The following is a 21507-nucleotide window of genomic DNA, read 5'->3' as shown; positions in this document are numbered from 1 at the left end:
CGCTGTTGTGCCAGTGGAGGGGGGGGGCGCGGGGATTGCAGTTTGATTCAGGCAGACCTTTGATGCCTTCATTGTTGTTTTTTGAGCGGACCCTTTTATGTCTTCTATCCCGCTGTGGTCACCGACTGTGACCCCTCCATTCCGGATACGACTGTTCTTCTGCGGTGAACCCGGCACCCAGGCAAGGGCGGACACACAACCCAGGTTTCCACCAATCATTCCTTTACACCTTGTGAGTCTATGGTCAGTTCCTGTAAACTGGACCTCCAAACTCCACCAACTTGTGGGGGCACACCGCTCTTCCAGGGTCTCATTATCTCGTGATCTCGTGGCGTGTGTCCGTGCCTAGCGAACCTGCTCTTTTTATCCCCCTGCTGGGGTATCACTTGTCCATCCAACTTCAAACATTTCAGGTTCAAAGTAACCGGTCTGTCAATAGCTGAATTGTGTTTCTTTTCCGTTAATCTCTCTCTCCTCTCTCATTAACATTTTGAATGTTTCTCCATTGTCTCTCTTATCTCTCTCATTAGCATCAATCGTCTGATAATTTGGGTTGGCATCACAACTCCAAAGATGTAGTCATAAGGGTGTAATTGGGCTAGCTGGGCCAAGAGGGCTGTTAGTGTGTTGTACCTCTAAATCTAAGTGTTGGAAAGACCAAACCCTTTGTCTTTGGTTCCCATCACAAGTTCATTTCTCCTTCTGTCTTTTCCCCCCACCCCACCGCTCCGCAACCATCGGACACTGAACAAGCTCCTCACAGCTTTAGTGACCACATGAATTTCCAACTGTGGAGAAACGGTACAGAGTTGTGGACATGGTTCAGTAGATAACAGAAACCAGTCTCCCCTCCATGGCTGCTTTACTAAGACAGTGAGAAATGGCGACAAAGACACCACCCAGCCCAGACATCCCCTCTGATGACACCACCCAGCCCAGACATCCCCTCTTCTCCGCTCTCCCATCAGGCAGAAGATACAAAAGCCTGAAAGTACGTACCATCAGTTCAAGGACAACTTCTACCCTGCTGTTGTAAGACTATCGAACAATCCCCTAATACAATAAAGTGAGCACTTCACCTCACAATTTACCCCATTCTGGAACTGCTGCTTATTGTCTGCCTGCACTGCACTCTCCCTGTAACTGGAACACTCTATTCTGCACTCTATTTTTACTTTCCTTTTGTACAAACTCATCTCATTGTGGTAATGAAATGGTGTCTATGGACAGTAAAACAACCTCACTGCGTTGTGGTAATGAAATGGTCTGTACGGACATACAAAACAATGTTCTACCCTGCATCTCAGTACATGTGGCAATAATAGACCAATTTACCAATTAGTTAGAAGCACGTGTAAATCAGATGACCTACCAGCCTGTCCAACATCCATCTGTGACATCAGCCTTGCAGTCTAGTTTGCGCTCTGTAATCTTGCATCTCCTTGCTCATCAGGTTTCTACCAATCCTGCTGTAGGGACTCCACCTGGAATGTCGACTCTGCCTTGGCCTCCACAGATGTTTGATCCACTGAGTTGCTCTGAACTTTGTCGAGGCTTTATAAGGCATGGGTCAGACCACTCCTGTGAGCAGTTTTTATAAGGCATGGGTCAGACCACTATTGTGAGCAGTTTTGGGCCTCTCATCAAGGACATGCTGACATTGGAGATGGTCCAGAGGAGGTTCACAAGGTTGATCCCAGGAATGAAAGGATTAATTTATGAGGAGTATTTGATGGCTCTGGACCTGTACCCACTGGAGTTTAGAAGAATGAGGGAAGATCTCATTGAAACCTATAGAATATTGAAAGGCCTAGATAGAATGGACACGGAGGGAAAATGAGGGAATCTAGGACCATAGGGAACAACGTCAGGATTCAATCTGTCCCTTTAGAACAGAGATGAGGAGAAATTTCTTTAGGCAGAGGGTGGTGAATCCATAGATGGCTGTGGAGGCTAAGTTATTGGGTATAATTAAAGTGGAGGTTAATAGGTTATTGATTAGTAATGATGTTAAAGATTACAGAGAGAAGACAGGAGAATGGGATTCAGAGGGATATTAAATTTGTCATGATGGGAATGGCGGAACAGACTCGATTCTGCTCCTCTGTCTTACGGTCTTAAGTACAAATTGTTGTAAATGGCTATATACTGAGAAATTTGTGTAGATTTTACAATGTGGAACCCAGGGGATATGGTACATTATAGAACCTTGTTTCTTATGTCACTTTAAAACCACAGTTCAATACATTTCTGGCAACTATTTGTGAGTGGTGAAGCCAAGCTCCACACTGCTGTTGACTGATTTTCCCAATACAGTCATGTTAAAGGCATTTATCTGTTGCAGGTTCTTTCCTGTGGAAATTCCACATTGAAGACTGGTTTGGTTTATGGGCAGAGTTCGCTCAAAACCTCAGGCAGATTCCAGAAATAGCACATTGTCAGGAAACTCAGGTGAACAGGTGTCAGGAAGTTTGGGGTCACAAAGTTTGCATATGAATCTGATGGAATCTGAAATATAAAAGCTTACCAGAATCCAATGTTCTGTATAAATTTAAAAACTTGCTGTCACCAGCATGGCCCACAGAATCCATGTCACTAAGGCAATGGCTGGTTCCCAATCCTTATACAGTTATATGCTGTGGAACCAGGCCCTTCAGCCCATCGAGTCTGCACTACTCATCAACCACTCATTCACACCAATCCTACACCAGTCCCATAATTACTTTTCTCCCCACATTTCCACCAACGCACCCAAGTTTTTGCCACTCACTTGCACACTAGGGATAATTTGCTCCCGCCAATTTATCTAGCAACCTGCATGTCTTTTGGATGTGGGCAGAAACTGGAGCACCCAGAAGGAGTCCACGCAGTCACAGGAAGAGAGTGCAAACTCCACAAAGACAGCCTCCTTTGGCGCTACAAGGCAGCGGCTTTACCACCCTTGTACTCCATCCATTATTTATTTATATACACGCATTCTTTTTCTCTCTCTCCTTTTTCTCACTCTGTCCCTCTGACTACACCCTTTGACCATCCTCTGGGTTTTCCCCCCCTCCCCCTTTTCTTTCTCCCTAGGCCTCCTGTCCCATGATCCTCTCATATCCTTTTTGCCAATCAACTGTCCAGCTCTTGGCTCCATCCCTCCCCTTCCTGTCTTCTCCTATCATTTCGGATCTCCCCCTCCCACTTTCAAATCTCTTACTAGCTCTTCCTTCAGTTAGTCCTGACGAAAGGTCTCGGCCTGAAACGTCGACTGTACCTCTTCCAATAAATGCTGCCTGGCCTGCTGCGTTCACCAGCAACTTCTATGTGTGTGGCTTTACCACCCTGCTAGCTAGTTCTCTACAATAAATTTCTTTTTAAAGGTAATTTAAATTTAAAATCTGATTAAGTGATTGAGAAACCCAATCTGCTTATCTAAAATCTTTTTTTTTTGAAATGATAAACCCAGCAGATGTATCAGTCAATCGTGGCCATTTTGCAAAGCCATATATCAAAGGATATTTTCTAAGGTGACTTTTTAAAACTGTTGATGATGCTTTAAGATGCAATTTTATCACACTGGTTGAAGTGAGAATCTGTGCTCAAACGAAGTTCAGCAGAAGTTGGAGTAACAAATAAAACGTGGGTCCACACCACGGCAATCTTTGGATGTATTTATTCCAAGTGGAAAACTTGAGCACAATGCTGCTTGGATTTTCCTGAAACCTGCCAGTTTTTCACATCTCCTTGCTGGCGGCAGTAATGTTGCTGCCTCCGAGTCTTTTATAACATTACAATCCTTTAAAAAGAGATTAGATTTTGCTCTTCAGTTCAGGTCGTAAAGTGACAATGCCAGTGATGTCAGAACCTTTCTCCCAGCGTACAGCAATTAGACTGGCCTCCCAAAGCTCTTAAGGTTAATAATGTACAATCCAATCTTATTTTTACCTGGAGATTAAAAAGGATCAACGAAGCCAATACATTAGTCGGGGTTTAGTCATCCAGGTCATCGTAGAGTTATGCAGTGTGGAAATTCATCTAATCTGATCAGATGGTGACAAGGAAGCGTGCAGGAGTGAAATAGATACAGCCTCGCACTCAATGTCAGGAAACCGAGAAATTGATTGTGGGTTTCAGGAAGGTGAAGTTGGGAGAACAACACCAGTCCTTATTGAGGAGGCAGAAGTGGAAAGGGTGAACAGCTTCAAGTTCCTGACTGTCAGTACCTTGGAAGATCTGTTTTGGGCCCAACACAAAGATTCAGTCATGAGGAAGGGATGTCAGTGCCTCTACCTCATTTGGAGTTTCAGGAGATTAGGTACGTATGTCACCAAACACTGGCAAATCTCGACACTCGTACCATGGAGACTATTCTGCATCACCTCTCTATTCGGAGGCTCCATTACCCAGGATCGACAGAGGCTGCAGAGGGCTGTAGACTCAGCTAGTTCCATTACAGGCTCGTCTCCTCACCATCAAGATCATCTTCAAAAGTCAGTACTTCAAGAAGGCAACATCCACTAAGGACCCTCACATCCAGGATATTCCCTCTTCTCCACCTACCTGCCTTTTCCTCATAACCTTTAATTCCCCTACTATGCAAAAATCTATCCAAACTGGTCTTAAATATATTTACTGAGGTAGCCTCCACTGCTTCATTGGGGAGAGAATTCCACTGATTCACCACTCTCTGGGAAAAGCCATTCCTCCTCATCTCCATCCTAAATCTCACCTGAATCTTGAGGCTATGTCTCCTAGTTCTAGTCTCACCTAGCAGAGAAAACAACTTTCCTGTCTCCATTTTATCTGTCCCTTTCATAATTTTATATGTTTCTATAAGATCTCCTCTTATGAGGCTTGTTTTGTTGCTTGTTGTGGTCTCTGTTGTTCTGCTGGACATTGTGGGCATGCTATGTTGGTGCCGGAATGTGTAACAACACTTGTGGGCTGCCCCCTTCACACCCTCGGGTGTGTTTGGTGTTGTTAATGATACATTTCACTGGATGTTTCAATGTATACATGGTAAATAAACAAATTGTGAATGAATGGAGGGCTGATGAAACATTTTGAGCTTAAATGTCAATTTTCCATTTTTTTAAAGATGAGCTTCATTTACTATGTGCTTGGAAAGCTGTAAACATACAGTGCAATGTGACTTTTGTGTCAACGACCGACACAGACTGAGGATATGCAAGGGGCAGCCCACAAGCCCGCAGCCTGCCAGGCTTCCAGCGCTAACATAGCACGTCCACAACTTGCCAACACCGACCCCTTTGTCTTTGGAACGAGAGAGGAACCCGGAGCCCAGGGGAGGCCCATGTGGTTTTGGGGAGAATGTACACACTCCTACAGACAGTGGTGGGAACTGAACCCCGATCGCGGGCGCTGTAACGTGTTGTGCTAACCGCTACGCTGTGGATTTCCCTCCACAGATGCTGCCTGACGTTGTGTACAGGATGGGGGCTAGTCATCTCCCTGGTCTGTAAGCCTGAACAACACTCAGTAAGATTTGAAGCCATTTATAGATCTTGCCAATTCGTATATTAGTTTCACAAGAAAAAATATTTAGAGGGAGAAGTTTTGGAAGTGTTACAAGAGAATTTAACACTTTGTGGCAGTGCTTTGGTTCCTTCACATCCTTCCAGTTTTTGTTGGCAATTTCCTTGTGGTTTTCCCAAAATCATCACAGTAAAATACATCCTTGGGTCAGGTTGTGCATTTGAATGACGGAGTCCACAGCCATTGCTTACACTCACTCTGAAAGCAACCATTGGCTCTCATTTAGTCAAACAGGCTGAGGAGCTTTCAGTAAGAGAAAAGAGGCTGATCAAAGGGAAGTCAGTGATTACAAAGGAAGGCCTTGGACACGATGGGTGAGACACGACACAGACACGGACAACAGGTGGATTCCTTTAATGGAGAATGTCTGTGCATGACTTTGTTTAACCTGGGGAGGCTGATGGAGAGGCAGCCACCACATGGTCATTGACAGATCGGGGTCACGGTCCAGTCGAGAGGAATGTGGCCCCTTCAGCAATGAAAGGCTTTTCCTGCTATGTACTTGTTCCTTGAAACATTTGCCTTTCTGAAATTTAGGATCAAAGGAGACCATTCGGCCCATGGTATCCCTGCCCGCAAGATCGGAACTCTTACTTCCTCATGGTGTTAATGGTCTACCGGGTTTCCTGCCGTCTTTCAGCAATAGCCTTGACCCATTTCTTAACTGCAAAATGACGCTGCAGGGAGATGTCTCAATCATTAATGGCAATGGACTCAGGGGAATGAGTGACAGAGAGAGGCTGTGCAGAAAGGGATTTTATTCATTGGCGCCGAGGAGAAGGAAGGACAATCTTACAAAGGTGTATAAAATCAGGAGGGGCATAGATAGGGCCTTTTTCCAAAGGTTGGGGCATCAAGGACAAGAGGGCAGATGTTTAAGGTGAAAGGGGAAAATTTTAATATAAACCTGAGAGACAGTATTTTCACTCAGAGTATGGTCCGTACGTGGAATGAGCTGCTGGATAACATGGTTGAGCCAGATACATTAACAGCATTTGAAAGGTATTTGGACAGGTGCTCGGGACAGGTACATTCCTCTTAATTCATCCCAGGCTCTCACACTCACCTGCACACTGGGGCAACTTACAGTCCAAACATCGCTGAGGAATTCACAGAGAGAACGTACAAACTGCAGACTGCCAGAACTGGAAAACCGTATTAAACCTGGGTCATCAGTATTAAAACTGGTCCAACACCCCCCTGGGTCACTACCTGTGTCCAACACCCCCTGGGTCACTGGTCAGACAGCTGTCCCACAACCTGTGTCCATCATTCCCCTGGGTCACTGGTCAGACAGCTGACCCACAACCTGTGTCCAACACCCCCTGGGTCACTACCTGTGTCCAACACCCTCTGGGTCACTGGTCAGACAGCTGCCCCACTACCTGTGTCCAACGCCCCCTGGGTCACTACCTGTGTCCAACACCCCCCTGGGTCACTGGTCAGACAGCAGATTCACTACCTGTGTCCAACACCCGCTGGGTCACAACCTGTGTCCAACACCCCCCGGATCACTGGTCAGACAGCTGCCCCACTACCTGTGTCCAACACCCCTCGGGTCACTGGTCAGACAGCAGATTCACTACCTATGTCCAACACCCCCCTGGGTCACTGGTCAGACAGCTGCCCCACTACCTGTGTCCAACACCCCCTGGGTCACTACCTGTGTCCAACACCCCCCTGGGTCACTGGTCAGACAGCTGCCCCACTACCTGTGTCCAACACCCCCTAGGTCACTACCTGTGTCCAACACCCCCCTGGGTCACTGGTCAGACAGCAGATTCACTACCTGTGTCCAACACCCCCTGGGTCACAACCTGTGTCCAACACCCCCCGGGTCACTGGTCAGACAGCTGCCCCACTACCTGTGTCCAACACCCCCCGGGTCACTGGTCAGACAGCAGATTCACTACCTGTGTCCAGCACCCCCCTGGGTCACTGGTCAGACAGCAGCTTCACAAACAGTGTCCAACACCCCACTACCCCCATTCATAGATCCAGGATATAGCAGGAAAATTTGTTATCGTGAGTGAAAAGATTTAACGATTAGCTTTATTTGTCAAATGTGCATCAACATCCAACACGGTCAGAGATGTGTATTATGATGCTTCTGGTGCCAATTAAACGTGCCCACATTAAACATTAAACATGCTCACATCTTACTACCCCTGAGTGGAATGTGGGAGGAGACCCCCATGTTACAGAGGGAACGTACTAACTCCTTACTGACAAATTCAACCCCGATCTTACAGCTGCCACTATAAAGCGATACCCTAACCGTTTCACAACTGTGCTGCCCTAAACTAACAAACAAAATAGTAAATATCCTACAGACACTTAAAATTTCCCATAGATACTTAAATAGGCAGCAGGAAAGCGGAGTCTTCACATTCAGATCCAGATTCTCACCGGAGGTCAGAGGTTTAAGCCTGGTTGCTGAGGGAATTCGGCCTGACACTGTCAGACTTTTGCAGGATAATGTTATTTTTTTATTCATAGTTCTAACATTTTGTATCAGTTGTTTGGCTAAAATTAATGAGTGCTATTGTGGTCTGCAATGTTTCTACCCAAAGTCTCACTGTGAACGCACATCATGAAGCAGGGGAACACACCAATGACCTGTCAGAGCAAAGACTGAGGGATGAGAAGATAATGAAACAAATAATTTGAGACAGGTGAAAGAATGACAAATATTATTCAGTGGTAAAGTGGGTAGATTAAGTGGGAACAGTCAGAAAAGAGAAAGTTGAAGAATGCCTTAGATTTATTTTAAGCTTCTTTACAAGGATGTTGCTGGTGAAAACCCGAGTTTTTGGGAAAGGTTGAATAGGAGGATAAAGGGGGATTTGACAGAGACATATAAAATTAAGAAGTTTCTGGATATCATAAATGCAAACAGGCTTTTTCCACTGAGGTTGGGTGGAAGGTGAAATACTGAGGGGAAACTAAAGGGGATGTCTTTGCTCGGAGTGGTGTGAGTATGGAATGAGATGCCAGCAGAAGTGGTGTATGCAGCTTCAATTTCAGCATTTGTGAGCAGTCTCGATAAGTAAATGGATGGGAGGGGTATAGCAGGCTATGGTTCAAGTGCAGGTCCATGGGACTCTGTAGAATAAGAGTTTGACATGGACTGGATGGGCCACATTCACTCTGTCAAGGCCTTTCAACATTTGATAGGTTTCAATGAGGTCACCTCTCATTCTTCTGAATCCAATGAGTCAAGGCTCAGAGCCATCAATTCCATTATTCAAGTCACTGACATATGCAGTCCCAACACAGATGCCTGTAGAACACCACGAGTGGCTCCCTTTATTCCCACTCTTTGCCTTCTGCCATTCAGCCAAAGCTCTATCCATGCTGGTAGATTTCCTATAATACCGTGGGTTCTTGTGAAGTAGCCTCACGTGAGGCACCTTGTCAAAAGCCTTCTGAAAATCCAAGTACACAACATCCACCGATTCTCCTTTATCTATCCTGCTTGTTATTTCTTCAAAGAATTCAAACATAATGAAAGATTAGTCTCAATTTTACAATCATTAATACAAATTTGTTTTATCTTTGGAAAGAGATCCTAATGAAATCATTAAATAAACAAACAAATTGAGAGTCAGCCCAATCAGTTTAAAATGGTTCTTCAAAACCCACAGCTTTCAGCTGGAACACTGAAAGTACTTTTTTAAAATCTTGCAGTAATGGTGTTTTTAATAGGGCTACATTTTAGACCATGTTGTGGCATAGATAAGAGCTTTCAGATGAAACAGCGGGTCGATGACTACTCCCCTAGCTGTGTTCTGGTTCCCTCTGATTAACGTCCTACACTGCCCCTGCCCGTGCCCACCCTATCTGGTCAATGACCCTGAACAAGATCTCCAGTTACCTGAATTCTCAGTCAGGTTTATTATCACTGACATACAGTATGTCGTGAAATTTGTTGCTTTGTGGCAGTGCAGTGCAAAGCATAAATATTACTATACATCACAATATATAAAAATAAATAGTGCAAAAAGAAAGCAAAATATTGAGTTAGTGTTCATGGGCTCATGGACTGTTCAGAAATCTGATGGCAGAGGGGAAGGAGCATTTACCAAACATTGAATGTGGGTCTTCAGGCTCCTGTACCTCCTCCCTAAAGAGAAGAAGACATGTCCTAGATGGTGACACTGGTCCATGATGGATGCCACCTACCTGAAGCATCATCGCCATTTCAAGGTGTGCTTGATGGTGGGAAGGATAAGGGAGCACCACACTTGATGGTTATTGTCTTTCCTTGTACTCTCTCCATGCACTGCTGTAATGCATCAATCTGTACAGACAGTGTGCGAACAAGGTTTTACACTGTATCTCACTACATGTAACAATAATACTCCAATTTACCACCCATCATAGAGAAACTCGCCAGTGAGAGTCCAGAGTTAATGATTAGGCCATCATAATCTTACTGACTGACAAAGCAAGCTTGACTCCTGCTCCTAGAATTACATTCCCCAACTTGCTACAATGCTGAGATACTTTGGTTTCCTCTATGCATGGTGTAGCAAATACAATCCAGAAATCGAGACTAAACTGACCTCACACAACCAGGCTAAACTGACCTCACACAACCAGACTAAACTGTCCTTACACAACAAGACTAAACAGACCTCACACAACCGGACTAAAGTGATCTTACAAAACCGGACTAAAGTGACCTTACACAATCGGACTAAAGTGACCTTCCACAACCAGAATAAACTGACCTTACATAACCGGACAACACTGACCTTCCACAACTGGACTACACTAACCTTCCACAACCGGACTAAACTGACCTTCCACAACCAGACTAAACTGACTTTCCACAACAGGACTAAACTGACCTTACACAACCAGACTAAACTGACCCTCCACAACCAGACTAAACTGACCATACACAACCATACTACACTGACCTTCCACAACCAGACTAAACAGACCTTACACAACCAGACTAAACTGACTATACACAACCAGACTAAACTGACCTTACACAACTGGACTAAACTGACCTTCCACAACCGGACTAAACTGACCATATACAATCAGACTAAACTGACCTTACACAACCAGACTAAACTGACCTTCCACAATCGGACTACACTAACCTTCCACAACCGGACTAAACTGACCTCACACAACCAGACTACACTGACCTCACACAACCAGACTACACTGACCTTACACAACCAGACTAAACTGTCTGCATACTTACTAATCCAATTTACCACCCCATCATCCAGATCATTAACATATATGACAAACAACATTGGACCCAGTACAGATCCCTGAGGCACACCGCTACACACCGTCCTCCAATCTGACACACAGTTATCCACCACTACACTCTGGCGACTCCCATCCAGCCACTGCTGAATCCATTTTACCACTTCGATATTAATGCCTAATGATTGAACCTTCCTAACTAACTTTCCGTGTGGAACTTTGTCAAAGGCCTTACTGAGGTCCATATAGACAACATCCACCGCTTTACCCTCGCCAACTTTCCTAGTAACCTCTTCAAAAAATTCAATGAGATTTGTCAAAAATGACCTTCCATGTACAAATTCATGTTGACTGTTCCTAATCAGACCCTGTCTATCCAGATAATTATATATACCATCTCTAAGAATACTTTCCATCAATTTACCCACCACTGTCGTCAAACTCACAGGCCGACAATTGCCAGGTTTACTCTTAGAACCCTTTTTAAACAATGGAACCACATGAGCAATATGCCAATCCTCTGGCACCATCCCTGTTTCTAATGACATTTGAAATATTTCTGTCAGAGCCCCTGCTTTTTCTACACTAACTTCCCTCAAGGTCCTAGGGAGTATCTTGTCCAGACCCGGAGACTTATCCACTTTTATATTCCTTAAAAGCGCCAGTACTTCCTCTTCTTTAATCGTCATACTTTCCATAACTACCCTTCTTGTTTCCTTTACTTTACACAATTCAATATCCTTCTCCTTAGTGAATACTGAAGGAAAGAAATTGTTCAAAATCTCCCCCATCTCTTTTGGCTCCGCACACATCCGTCCACTCTGATTCTCTAAGGGACCAATTTTATCCCTCATGGTCCTTTTGCTATTAATATAACTGTAGAAACCTTTTGGATTTATTTTCACCTTACTTGCCAAAGCAGCCTTGTATCTTCTTTTAGCTTTCCTAATTTCTTTCTTAAAATTCCTTTTACATTCTTTATATTCCTCGAGCACCTCACTAACTCCAAGCTGCCTATATTTACTGTAGATCCCTCTCTTTTTCTGAACCAAGTCTCCTATATCCGTTGAAAACCACGGCTCTCTCAAACTTTTAACCTTTCCTTTCAAACTTACAGGAACATAAAGATCCTGTGCCCTCAAAATTTCACCTTTAAATGACCTCTATTTCTCCATTACATCCTTTCCATAAAACAATTTTTTTTGAAAAATCCCGATTTATTTAATTACTTGAATTTAAAGCTCACAGCTTCCTTGGTGGGATTCAAACCAGAATGTGCTGACACTGAAGAGGGTTCAAAGGAGCTTCATGAAAATGATTTCGGGATTGAACAGCTTGTCATATGAAGAGCATTAGATAGCTCTGGGTCTGTATTCACTAGAATTCAGAAGAATGAGTGGTGACTTAATTGAGACCTATCAAATGTTAAACGGCCTCGATAGAGTGGATGCGAAGAGCATGTTTCCTATGGTGGGGGAGTCTAGGACCAGAGGACGTTGCCTCAGAATAGAGGGGCATCCTCTTAGAATGGAAATGAGGAGGAATTTCTTTAGCCAGAGTGGTGAATCTGTGGAATTCTTTGCTATAGCCAGCTGCAGAGGCCAAGTCTTTACATATATTTAAGGCAGAGGTTGATAGATTCTTGATTGGTCAGGGCACAAAGAGCTATGGGGAGAAGGCAGGAGATTGGGGCTGAGAGGCAAAATGAATCAGCCATGATAAAATGGTGGAGCAGACTCGATGGGCCAAATGCCTTAAATCTGTTCCTGTATCTTATGGTCTAAAAATGTCCCAAACTGCTTAATTTCTCACTCTCTCCTTCACCCTCTGCTCTTTAAAGTTAGCACGTTCATCAAAAATAGTGAAATGCATTGTTCGCACCAATACCCACCACAGTCCGAGGACAAGCTGGGGGCAGTCACAAGTGTCACCATGCGTCCTGCGCCAACATAACACGCCCACAACTTACTAACCCTAACCTTTACATCTTTCCAATGAGGGAGGAAACCAGAGCACGCGTTCGCGGGACAAATATACAAACTGCTTACAGACAGTAGCGGGAATCAAACCACAATTGCTAGTTCTATAGAGTGCTGCCCCTAAAATGTCAGGGCCCAACGTGGGGTAAAGACCTTTAGAGTGAGGAGTGAGTACAGGAGAGGATATCTGACTTTGATCACTGCAGTGCCAGTAATTTCTCCTTCGGCTCCTCCCACTTCCTCCAAACTAAAGGTGTAGCTATGGGTACCCGCATGGGTCCTAGCTATGCCTGCCTTTTTGTTGGCTTTGTGGAACAATCTATGTTCCGTGCCTATTCTGGTATCTGTCCCCCACTTTTCCTTCGCTACATCGACGACTGCATTGGCGCTGCTTCCTGCACACATGCAGAACTCGTTGACTTTATTAACTTTGCCTCCAACTTTCACCCTGCCCTCAAGTTTACCTGGTCCATTTCCAACACCTCCCTCCCCTTTCTAGATCTTTCTGTCTCTGTCTCTGGAGACAGCTTATCCACTGATGTCTACTATAAGCCTACTGACTCTCACAGCTATCTGGACTATTCCTCTTCTCATCCTGTCTCTTGCAAAAACGCCATCCCCTTCTCGCAATTCCTCCGTCTCCGCCGCATCTGCTCTCAGGATGAGGCTTTTCATTCTAGGACGAGGGAGATGTCTTCTTTTTTAAAGAAAGGGGCTTCCCTTCCTCCACTATCAACTCTGCTCTTAAACGCATCTCCCCCATTTCACGTACATCTGCTCTCACTCCATCCTCCCACCACCCCACTAGAAATAGGGTTCCCCTGGTCCTCACCTACCACCCCACCAGCCTCCGGGTCCAACATATTATTCTCCGTAACTTCCGCCACCTCCAACGGGATCCCACCACTAAGCACATCTTTCCCTCTCCCCCTCTCTCTGCATTCCGCAGGGATCGCTCCCTACGCAACTCCCTTGTCCATTCGTCCCCCCCCATCCCTCCCCACTGATCTCCCTCTTGGCATTTATCCGTGTAAGTGGAACAAGTGCTACACATGCCCTTACCCTTCCTCCCTTACCACCATTCAGGGCCCCAAACAGTCCTTCCAGGTGAGGCAACACTTCACCTGTGAGTCGACTGGGGTGATATACTGCGTCCAGTGCTCCCGATGTGGCCTTTTATATATTGGCGAGACCCGATGCAGACTGGGAGACCGCTTTGCTGAACATCTACACTCTGTCCGCCAGAGAAAGCAGGATCTCCCAGTGGCCACACATTTTAATTCCACATCCTATTCCCATTCTGACATGTCTATCCACGGCCTCCTCTACTGTAAAGATGAAGCCACACTCAGGTTGGAGGAACAACACCTTATATTCCGTCTGGGTAGTCTCCAACCTGATGACATGAACATCGACTTCTCTAACTTCTGCTGATGCCCCACCTCCCCCTCGTACCCCATCTGTTACTCATTTTTATGCACACATTCTTTCTCTCACTCTCCTTTTTCTCCCTCTGTCCCTCTGACTATACCCCTTGCCCATCCTCTGGGTCCCCCCCCTCCTTGTCTTTCTTCCTGGACCTCCTGTCCCATGATCCTCTCGTATCCCCTTTTGCCAATCACCTGTCCAGCTCTTGGCTCCATCCCTCCCCCTCCCGTCTTCTCCTATCATTTTGGATCTCCCCCTCCCCCTCCAACTTTCAAATCTCTTACTCACTCTTCCTTCAGTTAGTCCTGACAAAGGGTCTCGGCCTGAAACGTCGACTGTACCTCTTCCTAGAGATGCTGCCTGGCCTGCTGCGTTCACCAGCAACTTTGATGTGTGTCACTGCAGTGCCGCCTGGAGACAGAATTAAACAGCTGCTCTGTAGTAGCGTTGAAAATAAATGAAAGACAGAATTAACTGGATTCAATTAAAGCACAATCCCACGCGTCAAACCGGTTGTGAAACCAAGAGACTCTTTCGTGGGCTACCAACACAGATGGGGCATGGGGGGCCAATGTCAGAATTTCTGACCTGAAGTTCCCAGGTCCCAAACTATCATATTCTGAACAGGACAACCTCACCTCAATTGAATTGATAATTTATGACGGAGCTGTTTTCAGTCCCATTCCCCCCATCATATACAGTACTCGATGCTGTGGAGCGACCTTATATAATGATGGCTGCATTCAAATAACGAATGTGAATTCTCCACGCCCTTCTCGCCAAGAGCACCGGCGTGATTCCTGGTTTGTCAGGCGCCCACGCTGTCGGACACCTGGTGTGTCTTGTCCAGAGGAAATGCCCCAAGTCACAGGTGGTGACCGAAGGGCATTTCTCTGTCCAGTGGTGTGACCCAACGGTTGTATGGGAGGCCTGGAGAGCGTAAATACCCACCTAGCGCTGATTAGTTACAATGCGGTTGTTCAATTCTTTAATAAAATGTTTTAAAATAACAAAATTTTATTCTAAACAAGTTAAAATTTCTCGAGCAGCTGCCATTAAGTAATTAGCCAATGGGAGTGCTTCACACACCACTGTCAGCCAATCACGTATTAGTTTGTGCTCTGCCCCGCCCCTCCCCCCCCCCCGACCTGTGTAAGCGTTCTTGCTCCGTCGCCAATTTGTTCCATTTTTCACCCATCAAGTCTGGAAAACGGCCCGTATCTCCCAGTGAGGTGAGAACACGTCAGATGTCCGGGGAAAGGGCTGTCAAACTGGAAGTGAGGGCGTTAACGATAGTGATGTTGAAGCGTTACTGCATTCTCACGGTGACAGCATTCACCACCAACAGCTTCGCGAACTGGCAGAGCAACACATCCTGGGTGAATCTGAGGACACGATGGAGAGGAGAAAACACCAAGAAACCTCACCACGAAATCCCTCAGCACTGGCATCACCTCAACCACCCACTCAAATCATGGACCAGTTCATCGATAATGACTCTGACTGGGAGCAAAGCAATCAGGCAATGAGAGGAGATCTCATCATGATTCCCTGCCACCGAGAACTGCTTCGTGAGGGGAAACTTAAGATAAGGCGGTCAAATCTCGATGCTGACTCAAAGAAAAAGCCTAAGTTAGGGGAGGGCCCAAGGCCTAGTCCCTCGTCTGAGACGTGCCCAGCACACACGTCCCACGCTGCTGCTGCTCCACTGATGTACAGGTTCGGCCTATTTGCATGTTTGTTACTCCATGAATTACCGTGTCTACATAAAATAATATATATCCCGGGTTTGATTGTTTTAAATTCAGGCACAACGTGACCCTGCATAGAGCTGATTTACATGCGCTCCACCTCCGAGGAACGTATCCTCAGCGTTAAGTAGGATCTGAGTGTAGTAAGAAAGTTTATCCGGTGGCTGGGTATCAGAAACTGGAGGACGTGGGTTTAAGGTGAGAGGAAGGAGTTTTAAAGGGGATAGGATTTTTTTTACAGCAAGTGTTTGATATCTGCAACTTGCTACCAGAGGAGGAGATGGAATCAGGTACAAATACTAGGCATTTAGACAAATTAATATCAGGGACAACTATGGCCCTTCAGCCCATCGATTCCATGCCAACCTGATCTGCTTAGTACCATCAAACAGTACCAAGACCATTGCCTTTCATACCACTCTCATACCACCGGCCTAACCAGAGTTCTCTTGAACCTTACAATTAAACCCACATCTATCAGTTCCACTGGCAGCTTGTTCCACACTATCATCACTCTCTGACTGAACTTGTTCCCCCTCAGATTCTTCTGAAATATCTCACCTTTCACCCTAAACCCATGACCTCTAGTTCTAGTCTCACCCACCCTGAGGGGAAGAAGTCTCTGTGCTTTAGCCCTACTTATATCCTTCATAGTTTTGCTTACCTTTATAAGATCTCCCCTCATTTTCCTCGGTAGGCAAGGCCTACAAACATACAGACTTAATGAGGGCACAGGGGACTGGTGTAAATAGTTCAACATTATTCTAATGGGCCTGTTTGAGTGCTGTACAAATCGATGCTTTCATGAGAGTTTGGGCTTTGTTTGTCAGGGTTAGACTGTAGGCCTCACTGCTTGATTCAGAGATGCAGAGGAAATTCCTCTCCTCACCCCAAGCCTTCACTACCCTACTTGCTGGGAAATGGAGGCAAACCCCTGGGTCCTGAGGGCAGACCCACCAGAATCTGCTTCCCTCAGTCCTGGCTTCAAGGGCATTACAGATTCCTGAGCAAAAGAGAAAATGTTGGACACTCAGTGGGTCAGGCAGCATCAGTGGAGAGGTGGGGACGGGATGGTTCAGAGGAAATATCAATGATAGGGTGAGCCCAAGTGACTTGAACCAGTTAAAAGCACAATAACTTTCTTATCACTTAACGATTTAGGAACAGACCCACCTACTGGCCGTCATCGGATTTCTGAACTGTCCGAGAACATGAGCTCAGTATTCCCCTTTTGTACTATTTATTTGTGTTGTAATTTATCATAATTTTGTGTCTTTGCACTGTACTGCTGCAAAACAACAAATTTCACATAAAAGTCAGTGATAATAAACCTGATTCTGATTCTGTATTGTGTTGCTTATAATGAGTCTGTGGGACGTGTCCAAACATGGCAGACTGAGCTACTGAAAGAGTAAAATGAAGAAATTTAAGGAGAGACAATAGACAATAGATGCAGGAGTAGGCCATTCAGCCCTTTGAGCCAGCACCACCATTGACTGTGATCATGGCTAATCATCCACAATCAGTACCCTTTTCCTGCCTTCTCCCCATATCCTTTCACTCTGCTATCTTTAAGAGCTCTATCTAACTCTTTCTTGAAAGAATCCAGAGAATTGGCCTCCACTGCCTTCTGAGCCAGAGCATTCCACAGATCCACAAACCTTTGTGTGAAAAAGTTTTTCCTCAACTCCATTCTAAATTGTCTACCCCTTATTCTTAAACTGTGGCCTCTGGTTCTGGACTCCCCCAACATCGGGAACATGTTTCCTGCCTCTAGCGTGTCCAATCCCTTAATAATCTTATATGTTTCAATCAGATCCCCTCTCAGCCTTCTAAATTCCAGTGTATACAACCCCAGATGCTCCAATCTTTCAACATATGACAGTCCCGCCATCCCGGGAATTAACCTCGTGAACCTACGCTGCACTCCCTCAATAGCTAGAATGTCCTTCCTCAAATTTGGAGACCAAAACTGTACACAATACTCCAGGTGTGGTCTCACCAGGGCCCTGTACAACTGCAAAAGGACCTCTTTGCTCCTATATTCAACTCCCCTTGTTATGAAGGCCAACATGCCATTAGCTTTCTTCACTGATGAAGAAAGATGCTCTTTGTTCTGCACATCTCTCCCCCATCTTCTGTGCTACTGCAAACTAGCTTTCCCAGCTCTAACAAATGGACACTGATCTGAAACGTTAATTGTTTTTCTTCCCATAGATGCTGCCTGACCTGGTGAGTGTTTCCAGCATTTCCACTTTTTATCTCGGGTTTCTAGCATCTGCAGTTTTCTATTTTTAATGAGGATGCTCTTGCTTTTTCTACTTTTTTCTCTTTCACCCAATATCTATGTCTAAGTGTGTGCCAGCCTCATCTCCATGGACACTGTCTGCATGTCCCACTGATCTGGGAAAGCATTTAATATCATGACAGTCCCCTCCCACCCCAGACATTCTCTCTTTCCCCCTCCCAACCAGGCAGGCGATACAAAACATAGAAACATAGAAAATAGGTGCAGGAGTAGGCCATTCGGCCCTTCGAGCCTGCACCACCATTTATTATGATCATGGCTGATCATCCAACTCAGAACCCCGCCCCAGCCTTCCCTCCATACCCCTGACCCCCGTAGCCACAAGGGCCATATCTAACTCCCTCTTAAATATAGCCAATGAACTGGCCTCAACTGTTTCCTGTGGCAGAGAATTCCACAGATTCACCACTCTCTGTGTGAAGAAGTTTTTCCTAATCTCGGTCCTAAAAGGCTTCCCCTCTATCCTCAAACTGTGGCCCCTCATTCTGGACTTCCCCAACATCGGGAACAATCTTCCTGCATCTAGCCTGTCCAATCCCTTTAGGATCTTATACGTTTCAATCAGATCCCCCCTCAATCTTCTAAATTCCAACGAGTACAAGCCCAGTTCATCCAGTCTTTCTTCATATGAAAGTCCTGCCATCCCAGGAATCAACCTGGTGAACCTTCTTTGTACTCCCTCTATGGCAAGGATGTCTTTCCTCAGATTAGGGGACCAAAACTGCACACAATACTCCAGGTGTGGTCTCACCAAGGCCTTGTATAACTGCAGTAGTACCTCCCTGCTCCTGTACTCGAATCCTCTCGCTATAAATGCCAGCATACCATTCGCCTTTTTCACCGCCTGCTGTACCTGCATGCCCACTTTCAATGACTGGTGTATAATGACACCCAGGTCTCGTTGCACCTCCCCTTTTCCTAATCGGCCACCATTCAGATAATAATCTGTTTTCCTATTTTTGCCACCAAAGTGGATAACTTCACATTTATCCACATTAAATTGCATCTGCCATGAATTTGCCCACTCACCCAACCTATCCAAGTCACCCTGCATCCTCTTAGCATCCTCCTCACAGCTAACACTGCCACCCAGCTTCGTGTCATCCGCAAACTTGGAGATGCTGCATTTAATTCCCTCATCCAAGTCATTAATATATATTGTAAACAACTGGGGTCCCAGCACTGAGCCTTGCGGTACCCCACTAGTCACCGCCTGCCATTCTGAAAAGGTCCCGTTTATTCCCACTCTTTGCTTCCTGTCTGCTAACCAACTCTCCACCCACACCAATACCTTACCCCCAATACCGTGTGCTTTAAGTTTGCACACTAATCTTCTGTGTGGGACCTTGTCAAAAGCCTTCTGAAAGTCCAAATATACCACACCCACTGGTTCTCCCCTATCCACTCTGCTAGTTACATTCTCAAAAAATTCTGAGATTCGTCAGACATGATTTTCCTTTCACAAATCCATGCTGACTTTGTCCGATCATTTCACCGCTTTCCAAATGTGCTGTTATCACATCCTTGATAACTGACTCCAGCAGTTTCCCCACCACCGACGTTAGGCTAACCGGTCTATAATTCCCCGGTTTCTCTCTCCCTCCTTTTTTAAAAAGTGGAGTTACATTAGCCACCCTCCAATCCTCAGGAACTAGTCCAGAATCTAACGAGTTTTGAAAAATTATCACTAATGCATCCACTATTTCTTGGGCTACTTCCTTAAGCACCCTGGGATGCAGACCATCTGGCCCTAGGGATTTATCTGCCTTCAATCCCTTCAATTTACCTAACACCACTTCCCTACTAACATGTATTTCGCTCAGTTCCTCCATCTCACTGGACCCTCTGTCCCCTACTATTTCTGGAAGATTATTTATGTCCTACTTAGTGAAGACAGAACCAAAGTAATTATTCAATTGGTCTGCCATGTCCTTGCTCCCCATAATCAATTCACCTGTTTCTGTCTGCAGGGGATCTACATTTGTCTTTACCAGTCTTTTCCTTTTTACATATCTATAAAAGCTTTTACAGTCTGTTTTTATGTTTCCTGCCAGTCTTCTCTCATAATCTTTTTTCCCCTTCCTAATTAAGCCCTTTGTCCTCCTCTGCTGAACTCTGAATTTCTCCCAGTCCTCAGGTGAGCCACTTTCTCTGGCTAATTTGTATGCTTCTTCTTTGGAATTGATACTATCCCTAATTTCTCTTGTCAGCCACGGGTGCACTACCTTCCTTGATTTATTCTTTTGTCAAACTGGGATGAACAATTGTTGTAGTTCATCCATGCAACCTTTAAATGCTTGCCATTGCATATCCACCGTCAATCCTTTAAGTGTCATTTGCCAGTCTATCTTAGCTAATTCACGTCTCATACCTTCAAAGTTACCCCTCTTTAAGTTCAGAACCTTTGTTTCTGAATTAACTATGTCACTCTCCAACTTAATGAAGAGTTCCACCATATTATGGTCACTCTTACCCAAGGGGCCTCTCACGACAAGATTGTTAATTAACCCTTCCTCATTGCTCAAAACCCAGTCCAGGATAGCCTGCTCTCTAGTTGGTTCCTCGACATGTTGGTTCAAAAAACCATCCCGCATACATTCCAAGAAATCCTCTTCCTCAGCACCTTTACCAATTTGGTTCACCCAATCTACATGTAGATTGAAGTCACCCATTATAACTGCTGTTCCTTTATTGCACACATTTCTAATTTCCTGTTTAATATCATCTCCGACCTCACTACTACTGTTAGGTGGCCTGTACACAACTCCCACCAGCGTCTTCTGCCCCTTAGTGTTACGCAGCTCTACCCATATCGATTCCACATCTTCCCGGCTTATGTCCTTCCTTTCTATGGCGTTAATCTCCTCTTTAACCAGCAACGCCACCCCACCTCCCCTTCCTTCATGTCTATCCCTCCTGAATATTGAATATCCCTGAACGTTGAGCTCCCATCCCTGGTCACCCTGGAGCCATGTCTCTGTGATCCCAACTATATCATAATCATTAACAACAATCTGCACTTTCAATTCATCCACCTTATTACGAATGCTCCTTGCATTGACACACAAAGCCTTCAGGCGCTCTTTTACAACTCTCTTAGCCCTTATACAATTATGCTGAAAAGTGGCCCTTTTTAATGCTTGCGCTGGATTTGTCTGCCTGCCACTTTTACTTTTCTCCATAGTACTTTTTGCTTCTACCCTCACTTTACACCCCTCTGTCTCTCTGCACTGGTTCCCATCCCCCTGTAGTGAACTAACCT

The 21507-nt window shown here is 45.3% G+C and overlaps 1 protein-coding gene across 3 annotated transcripts in view; it reads left to right on the top strand.

The window, feature by feature from the left end:
• Positions 1 to 21507, top strand: part of LOC140188970 (sialate:O-sulfotransferase 2-like) — a 462780-nt gene that overhangs the window by 55188 nt on the left and 386085 nt on the right. The gene's annotated exons all lie outside the window — the stretch shown is intronic.

The sequence above is a fragment of the Mobula birostris genome, chromosome 2 (assembly GCF_030028105.1).
Source record: "Mobula birostris isolate sMobBir1 chromosome 2, sMobBir1.hap1, whole genome shotgun sequence".
Classification (NCBI taxonomy): domain Eukaryota; kingdom Metazoa; phylum Chordata; class Chondrichthyes; order Myliobatiformes; family Myliobatidae; genus Mobula; species Mobula birostris.
This window is presented reverse-complemented; position numbering and strand designations above follow the sequence as displayed.